This window comes from Leptodactylus fuscus, chromosome 5 (genome assembly GCF_031893055.1).
Source record: "Leptodactylus fuscus isolate aLepFus1 chromosome 5, aLepFus1.hap2, whole genome shotgun sequence".
NCBI classification, from domain to species: domain Eukaryota; kingdom Metazoa; phylum Chordata; class Amphibia; order Anura; family Leptodactylidae; genus Leptodactylus; species Leptodactylus fuscus.
The window spans coordinates 11,995,281-12,005,403 of record NC_134269.1 but is presented as its reverse complement, the minus strand read 5'-3'; the positions used below and the strand labels follow the sequence as shown (position 1 = coordinate 12,005,403).

The window sequence follows — 10,123 nt, the reverse complement described above, 5'->3', positions numbered from 1 at the left end:
GTGTAATTATTTCTTTAACTTTTTTTGGAGGCACTTACACATGGCTGAATTGGTCGCAAGAAACCCAGCTCATGTATCGATTGGATTTACTGTCCCTTGTACAAGAACAATTATAGGAACCTCGTTTTCCAGTATCAAAGACTACAGTCACAATGGGGAAACAGATAGAACAAGTTCACACCCTTTGCCCCAGAAATTAACCCAATCCAGGCCCTGAGTCCGCATAGTTTTGTGTAGAGACGAGTGAACCAATACACAAGAAGACACATTCGTTCCGAATTTTAAAAAAATCTTAGGTCCATCCAAAGCCCAATGAATCATAATTATACTCTGGTACTCTGACCCCAGAGTAAAATAATAGGAGGCCTAGTCCTTTCCAGGGCTCTGATGTCCAGTTCTCTTTTTTGCCATCTTCTGGCCTCCTGGGTGATGTCACTGATGCTGGATCAATGTCAAGGCTTGACATCATGATGGTTGAGTCAAAGTGTCATGCCATAGGCTCCAGAAGTTCCCTGGTGCCAGTGAAGTTGTCCAGGAGGTTGGAACATGGTGTGAAATAGCGCTGGACAAGCATTAGAGCCCCAGATATATGAGATACATTTAGTATCAGTATTTGAGGTTTTTCCATACATTCCCACAGCCTGAGTTTATTACACAAGGGTCTGAGGACCATGGTATAATAATACCATCCCATGGTACAATAATAGCACCTTGTTATAGACCGAACAAATCTTAATAGAACCTTGGGGGTGAACCTTGCAAATACTCACAAAACAAATCTCAGAAGGTTTGTTCATCATGTGTCCTACTCCAAATGCTCAGGGGCATTCAACAAGCAAAAAGTCTCATGTGGAGAACAATGAGACCTCATATGAAAGGCATAGATCAACTCCCTGCTGTTCTTCAGACATAACCTGATGAAGAAGACAATGAAGCCTACACAAAGTGGACTGGATTCTTTCCATTACAGTTGGTGGCATCTTACACAGGTTCAGTGAACACCTCAAAAAAATTCACAGCAGAGTTATAGAAAAGGGTATTTTGATGTACAAAATTTGACTCCTATACCTAGGTTTTAGAGGAGGAAAATAGGTGAAAAAAAAATTATGGTGGGGGCAGATTTGCTGACACTGCTATGGTGGAGATCTGCTGTTGGAGGGCAACATGTGTAACATTCTTGTATTGGAGACAGCAGTGTTGTACAATCTGTGTGGCTCTGTAGCTGTTGACCATCTACAGCTCCAATCATCCCAGCCTGTCCAAGCATGATGGGGGTTGTAGTTTTGCAACAAGTGCAGGGCTACTTTGATAGGTGGCCCTGCAATGGAATTTGCCTCTGGTAATGTGGGACACAACTGTCACGTGATGGAGTCACACATGGACGGCACAGGCTTTCTTCTCCTAATGTGTTTGCACTGCCTGGCCCACACACAGTGCAATATGCTCCCCACAGTGGTCCCCACACAGTATAATACGCTCCCCACAGTGGTCCCCACACAGTATAATACGCTCCCCACAGTGGTCCCCACACAGTATAATATGCTCCCCACAGTGGTCCCCGCACAGTATAATACGCTCCCCACACAGTATAATATGCTCCCCTCAGTGGTCCACACACAGTATAATATGCTCCACAGTGGTCCCCACACAGTATAATATGCTCCCCACAGTGGTCCCCACACAGTACAATATGCACCCCACAGTGGTCCCCACACAGTATAATCTGCTGCACAGTGGTCCCCACACAGTATAATATGCTCCACAGTGGTCCCCACACAGTATAATCTGCTGCACAGTGGTCCCCACACAGTACAATATGCACCCCACAGTGGTCCCCACACAGTATAATCTGCTGCACAGTGGTCCCCACACAGTATAATATGCTCCACAGTGGTCCCCACACAGTATAATCTGCTGCACAGTGGCCCCCCCACACAGTATAATCTGCTGCACAGTGGTCCCCACACAGTATAATATGCTCCCCACAGTGGTCCCCGCACAGTATAATACGCTCCCCACACAGTATAATATGCTCCCCTCAGTGGTCCACACACAGTATAATATGCTCCACAGTGGTCCCCACACAGTATAATATGCTCCCCACAGTGGTCCCCACACAGTACAATATGCACCCCACAGTGGTCCCCACACAGTATAATCTGCTGCACAGTGGTCCCCACACAGTATAATATGCTCCACAGTGGTCCCCACACAGTATAATCTGCTGCACAGTGGCCCCCCCACACAGTATAATCTGCTGCACAGTGGTCCCCACACAGTATAATCTGCTGCACAGTGGTCCCCACACAGTATAATCTGCTGCACAGTGGTCCCCACACAGTATAATATGCTCCACAGTGGTCCCCACACAGTATAATCTGCTGCACAGTGGCCCCCCCACACAGTATAATCTGCTGCACAGTGGTCCCCACACAGTATAATCTGCTGCACAGTGGTCCCCACACAGTATAATCTGCTGCACAGTGGTCCCCACACAGTATAATCTGCTCCAAAGTGATCTCCACACAGTATAATATGCTCCACATTGGCTCCCATGCTGTTATTATATCCTCAAAATTAACAAAAAAAAATTATCCATACCCACCTTTCTTTCCCTCTTTTTGGCCTGATGCTCAACATGCCCGTGTCACTGCTGAGGCCCCATGAAAATTTTACCACAACAGAGAGGGAAAACTATCCAACAAAGTTTTTAGCAGCACTTTTTGATCTTATCAGCAACTCCATAGATATATTACAATTTGTCTATGTGAACGGATCTGCCCAGATATAATAAAAACTTTATTTATATAGCGTCAACATATTCTGCAGCACTTTACAAATCAGAGGACACATGAACAGACAGTATTAGACATTACAATGTGACAAAGAAATTAAAATATCAAACAATAGTAGTGAGGGCCTGGGCACAAGAGCTTACATTCTATAGGGCTATAGCGAGACACAGGGGTAACAGAGAGGTCAGAGGGCTTGTTTGGCAAGATATTCCAGCCATAATGTCATATAACTGAAGCTGTATGAGGCATCACCAGCCGGTATCTGTGAATATATAGATACTAAGTGCAAGGAGTGCAGGGTAACTTCTAGATGGAACAGAGGAGGAAAGATAGCTTAGTGTAAGACATGTTAGTGTAGTGTGCAGAGGTGTAGGACAATGTGATCGTGTCATGTGATACGCGGCCTAAACACATGTAATTTTAGGGAATGTTTGAAGCTGTTGTAGTTGAGGATTAATCAGATTGTACGGGGTAAAGCATTCCAGAGCACTGGTGCAGCTCGAGAAAAGTCTTGGAGACGGAATGGGATGTTCTGATTACAGAGATACAAGTCTAAGGCCATTGCAGACCGGAGAGAAGGGTTAGACAGTTTTCCAATAAGGAACAAAAAAAAAAAGGCACTGCTGAGATTCGAACTCAGGATCTCCTGTTTACTAGACAGGCGCTTTAACCAACTAAGCCACAGCGCCACCTTGTTATTAGAATCACCACTGCTTATCTGTTTTATTGAAAACTGCGCTTATTCTTTCCTGTGGACGATGGATACTTGTGCTTTGCTATGTAATGAAGATAGATATGCAGATACTTTTCGATATAACAAAGCCCACTGATGTTACAGGATCTTCTAGTTACATGTAGTACTCATCCCATCCTCACAGGTTAGTTTATTTTAAGATTTTTGCATGGACAAGACTTTGATGGTTTTGGGGAAAGGGTTATATTTTTATAGAATTGAAAGAAATGTAATATGATATAACAATGTCCCTCCAAGAGTTGAACTCGGAGCACTGGATTCAGAGCCCCGAGTGCTAACCATTACACCATAGAACATAGCTACTTCAGGTTCTTCTTCTTGAGTTCCTCAATGTTATTAGGTAGTCCCTGAGAGTTCTCCTTTGGCCTCCTGGAATATGTCATTTGCTTTAAGAGACGAACCCAACTTGTAATTGGGCCTTTTCGGTCACAAACATCACAATTTTGGAGAGTACCACATTACCACTGAGGACCAATCGCCCAAGGTGCACAGCATCAGCTGGAAGACAATGCCGAGGGAACGGTGGACACCATGAGGATGCCCAGGTCATATCAGGCAAGAGGAGTATAAGGTTAGAGGCACACAGTGACTTTGGCCGCAAACAAACATTGTTATATTGCCATGCAACTCCTCCACTCATGTTAATAAATGGAGTTGCGTTGCAGCACCAAGGGTACTGTGGCTTTCTCAATAAAGTGGAGCAATGTTCAACTTTTTTTTGCAAATGGCTCTGGGTCATATTAGAGATGAGCGAACAGTGAAATATTAGAGATTCCATATTCGTTTTGAGCCTCAATATTCAACTACTCGATCGAATATCGAATCCCATTATAGTCTATGGGAAAAATGCTCATTTCAGGGGAAACCACTATTCGACTAAAGGAGAGTCACCAAATCCACGACTAGCTGGAGGAGAGTGTTTAGGAGGAGAGCTGTGCAGTTAAAGCGCACGGACCCCATTATAGTCTATGGGGTCCTTGCGCTTTAACTGCACAGCGCTTGCAGTTGCACTGATAAAAAGTAAGCTCCCTCGTAACAGCAAGCTGCCAGCTCTCCCGACTAGCAAGGATGAGCCTGCTGCAGAACCAGTGTTGATTTTCCGCAGGCTCATCCTTGCTAGTCGGGAGAGCTGGCACCTTGCTGTTACGAGGGAGCTGACTTTTTCTCATAGGAATGAATTGACCAGCGTTGATTGGCCAGTGTACAGCATTCAGCCAATCAACGCTGGTCCTGCCGGAGGCTCGTCTGTGAGGAGGCGGAGTCTGCTGTGGGCCAATCTTAGACTCCGCCTCCTCACAGACAAGCCTCCGGCAGAACCAGCGTTGATTGGCTGAATGCTGTACACTGGCCAATCAATACTGGTCAACTCATTCCTATGAGAAAAAGTAAGCTCCCTCGTAACAGCAAGCTGCCAGCTCTCCTGACTAGCAAGGACGAGCCTGCTGCAGAACCAGCGTTGATTTGCTGCAGAATCAATGCTGGTTCTGAATTGAATATTTACTGCGAATTGCTAGTAGTATTCGATCGAGTACGAATATTTCGAATATCGTAGTATTCTATCGAATACCTACTCGATCAAATACTACTCGCTCATCTCTAGTCATAATGTGAGCCCATTCTCTAACATACAGTAAGTGAAGGATTCACAATCTTTGGTGAAGTGATGGTAGTCACGGCCAAATTCACTGTATGGCCCTAGCCAAGTGTTTATTATATTGCCTCACCTACCTGGGCCTCTGCTTACTGTATTCTGGAGTCTGAAGAACCCAGTATAATATTGATGTATGGGTGAAGAACCCCAATAGTTTGGGGTTCAGGCCAAGGCTTTAAAAAATTTGAGTCAGATTTGGTTTAATTCGATCCAATTCACTCAACTTTAGAGATTAGTAAAATGCACTGATTTTCTCACTAGCCAGCAGGGTAGAGTTCACCTTGTGCTCCACTGACCTCAGGCCACCACCGTTATCATGATGCACAATCTTGATGAATTGTATAGGGTTGGTTCAGTCGGTTGGTTACTTTTTTGAAGAAAATACTGGATTGCCGCTATACCATCTTCATGGGGAATGTTGGAGAAAATATATTCTATAGTCTTGGTGGTCAAATTGTGTCTTCAGGTAGTGGACCTAGGGCTGAGGATATCTGTGGTGTCCTGGATATAATTGGGTGTGCTCCTCACCTAGAGTTTCCAGAGTCTTTTCCACCCAACTGGACATGCTCTCCGTAAGTCCCTACACCAGAAGTAGTTGGTCTTCCCAGATTGCGATCTTTATGTATTTTTTTTTGCTATGGATTGTTTGTTACCTTGGGCTGTTTGCCCAGGATCTCCAATTTTACTTTTTTCTGAAACAGCCTATGCGATAATCCAGAGTTTGATTGTGTCCAGACTGTGGGGTCAAAGTTGTCTCTTCTTCTCTTTTTTCTTGATGTATCTTACTCGATTCATAATTGTGATGTCATATCCACTTTGTCACAATAAAATTATTCTGCAGAAATCTGAAAGCTGACCCTGTCGAGTGGTTTGGTGGGTCAGTATGTAAGTCCTTTAGAGAGAACATTTATTTCCATGTTTGCAGAAAATAAATTGTAGAGATAGACAAACTGGATTTGACCCAAATATTCCAAATTATTCTGTTTTTAACAATACAGAAAAAAAAATGGCAATTTTCTTCAGTTGAACAAAAATTACCACCGTGTTATACAGTGGGGTCTCTTCAGAGCCCAGAATATAATAGATGGTGGCCCAGAGGAAGTGACAAACATAAGAAATTAAACATTCATACCCACCTTCCATTACAACTTGTGGGCCTCCTTGTGGTGTCAGGCTCTCTCCCATTGGCGTCATGCACCCAGGGTCACTGCTGAGGCCTGTGATTGGGTCACCAGTGGTCACACCAAACATCTTGACAACTGATGTGCCCATGCCCAATCATAGGTCTTAATGATGACCCTGGGTGAATGACATCACAGAAGGGCATCAGACATCGCAAGGAAGCAGAGACAGAATGTCGGATACTATTAGCAGGCCCAAAAGAGGTAATAAAAGGGGAGTAAAAATGTTTTTGGTTTTTGTCACTTCCCCTAGGCCTCTATCTATTATACTCTATGATCTCTTTTTTTTTTTTTTTTTTGAAGAGACCCTGGAGTATACTATGTTCCCTTCCGGCTCTATCCGAACAAGTTTAAGCCGAATCAAAGTAGGGGATCACTTTGATAGATCACAGGATGAAAAAAATCTTCTGATGTTCATATTAGCCGCCATAGTATGTGATCACATGGTGTGTCTGGTTGAATAATTGCCCAAAGAACATGAAAGCACAAGTTTGGACATCGCTGCTCCCTATCTCTTCTCTCTATCTGGTCTCAGAGCTGGGAGTTCTAACCATTACACCATGGAACTAGTTATCTACTGACCTGGTTTGGTGTCTCTTTCATGGAAACCACTCAGCATAGACACCACAAACATCAAGGAGTTGTCCATTGGTAGGGGATTCGTTATTCTTCTTAACCCAGTTTTTTGGTGTAAATTAGTTGCAAATTTTTTTTTTTAACTAAAATTATCTGATGTGGCGTTTTTATGTTGGCCTTGCCATTTTTCTGAAAGTGCCAGGGGCTGAGAGTTGGGTTTATCACCAGCGCCACGTTCATCGTCAAAACGTATGCCAGCAAAGAGCTTTCATCATGGGTACCAAAACTACCATCAGTCAAGGAACCCAAACTGGGCTTCCTCCAGGGAAACTTCAACCATTGACCACACAGATGCCTCTACTTCATAACTATGCTACCCTACAAATCTGGTTAAAGTTTCCCCCCCTTTGGCTGTATTCACACAGAGTAACGCCAGGCGTTTTTTGCACATAGCGCCGCGTTAACGCCACGTAGCGGCGCGTTAACGCAGCGTATACGCCGCGTTAACGCCGGGCAATGCCACCGCAAAATAGCGTGGCGTTAACGCCGTGTATACGCGGCGTTAACGCGGCGCTATTTGCAAAAAACACACAAAAATACAGCCTTACATGTTAAAAGAGTAACGTTTTTTGGGGGCAAAAAATCCCTTAATAATTCTGGTATCATAATTTTATTTTATTGTAATAAAAAAAAAACTAATAATTTAGGTCCCACCGAGATTTGAACTCGGATCGCTGGATTCAGAGTCCAGAGTGCTAACCATTACACCATGGAACCAACCATGCCAAGACAGGTTCTGGCATCTCCAGCAGGGAGAAATGTCTGAAGAGCTATATAAGCTTCAGAAATTATATGGTGGGCCAGTTACAAAGTGTGTACAGTAGCAGAGCTGGTTATATGGTAAAACCTGTTTATTGGGATTCATACTCATACATATAGTCTACATAAATTGTTCTATTCCTGACAAAATTCTTATTTCGGGCACAAAAAACATTGTCTAGATGGCGAAAAACAGAGCCCATGAGTGTGTTAGCCAAGGAGTCTATCATCACTTTCTATGGGGTTCTGTAAATGACAAATCCAGGGTCGCCCTCTCTCATGTTCACAAGTGGTTACCTGTATCCTGGCTTTACCATTCCTTCCAACTATCAAAGGACAGACAGAGGAACAGAATGTGTGACAAACACGCGGTCGTGTGTATGGAGCCTTAATTGGTAAATTAGATGTACCTTAAAATGAGGCCATTGAAAAGTACAGGTAATCCGTCAAAAAAATAAGCCCTCATACAGCAACAACTAATAAAAGTATAGCTATGTAATAAAAGATACACCCCTAATGGGTTAAACATTATTGAAATGTACCAATGTTCTCTTGACACATAAAGTTCAATATTATGGTGGAGTCGACCACAATGGTCATACAGTATCTATGTATGGACACCAAGGTAGTACAATGTAAAAGAAAATGTCTGGATATTTACTCATGTTAGAGTTAAGTCCTCCATCTTTGTATTTTGTGAGCCATCTTGATACTCTTTCACATATAAACTGTATAAGTATGTATTTTTCTGCTTAAGTCAAGGAGGCCCCTTGTTAGACTTTAAGGAATGTGAGAATGAACGTTAATGCATAGGTTGCTAATCCTTATCTCTCAAGGGCCTCATTTTGAGAAGATGCAGCTGGCTTTGTATATCTCTTATCTCCTTTACATGATGTATGGACACATAACCAACAAAAGTATTAATCTTATGGTATCTGGGCACTCTGTCATATTTTATGGTATATGAAGGTCACTTAGAGTGTGTATAGACACAGAGTCTATGTAGCTTATTGTTGATGAGGTTGGAACATGTCATCTTATATCTTTTGCCATGATATATACATATAGACAGTCTGGGATGTTAGATCACACATAAGTATTTTGAATCCTTCTTTGTTTCATGGGAAAGTCCATCCCAGTGTGGAAAGCTATAATGAGATGCAGATTATAATGAGCCTCAGCCAATAGTCATGTGCCAGGCTTGTCTTATATCTCTATAACCAATCATGTTGTACTGATTAGAATAGCCAAGCCAGCTCTTTGTCTGTAATGTATTTAAACTACCTTTTTCTTACAATAAAATTAGAACTCTTTTGATACACCACCATCTTGTGTCTTAATCAGTTCTCCAGGCCTAAAGAAGATGGCTGCAGTCCATCTAGGCCTGTTAATTAAATATCTAATTAGGACCTCTACAACATACGGAGGGATCCATCCGTGTCTGGAGGGTCACCAAGTCCACTATGACACCCCAGGAAATGATGCCAACACCTCTGGAATGACACTGGGACAGCAGGGGAAGCATGTCTGGGGGCATCTAACACACCAAAGACCCTCTATTACCCCAACATCACAGCCTAACAACTACACACTTTACACACTCAATACCACCTCTCTGACAGTAGGAAAACACCTTGAAACATGTGTATTTGGCACTTGCAGTGAGGAGAGCTTGTCACCAGCAGTGAATTTGGCCCTTGTAGTAAGTTGAGGTTGGCACCAACATTTGTTTTGAAAATCAGGGTAGATTGAGCCTCTAACCAGCAGAGTTTGGGCAAATTCATGGTGGAGGGAGCCTCTAAAAACCCCAGTTTGGACCAATTCATGGTGGAGGGAGCCTCTAAAAACCCCAGTTTGGACCAATTCATGGTGGAGGGAGCCTCTAAAAAACCCAGTTTGGACCAATTCATGGTGGAGGGAGCCTCTAAACAGCCCAGTTTGGGCAAATTCATGGTGGAGGGAGCCTCTAACCAGCCCAGTTTGGGCAAATTCATGGTGGAGGGAGCCTCTAAAAACCCCCGTTTGGACCAATTCATGGTGGAGGGAGCCTCTAAACAGCCCAGTTTGGGCAAATTCATGGTGGAGGGAGCCTCTAACCAGCCCAGTTTGGACCAATTCATGGTGGAGGGAGCCTCTAAAAACCCCAGTTTGGACCAATTCATGGTGGAGGGAGCCTCTAACCAGCCCAGTTTGGACCAATTCATGGTGGAGGGAGCCTCTAAAAACCCCAGTTTGGACCAATTCATGCTGGAGGGAGCCTCTAAACAGCCCAGTTTGGGCAAATTCATGGTGGAGGGAGCCTCTAAAAACCCCAGTTTGGACCAATTCATGGTGGAGGGAGCCTCTA

At 43.6% G+C, this 10,123-nt stretch overlaps 2 non-coding genes across 2 annotated transcripts; both read right to left on the bottom strand.

Annotated features, from left to right (window-relative positions):
- Positions 1 to 3,410: 3,410 nt before the first annotated feature.
- TRNAT-AGU (transfer RNA threonine (anticodon AGU)) lies at positions 3,411 to 3,484 on the bottom strand. Its single transcript has one exon. It is a non-coding gene; the product is annotated as a tRNA-Thr (tRNA).
- A 4,178-nt stretch (positions 3,485 to 7,662) lies between these two features.
- On the bottom strand, positions 7,663 to 7,734 carry TRNAQ-CUG (transfer RNA glutamine (anticodon CUG)). Its single transcript has one exon. It is a non-coding gene; the product is annotated as a tRNA-Gln (tRNA).
- Positions 7,735 to 10,123: the final 2,389 nt, after the last annotated feature.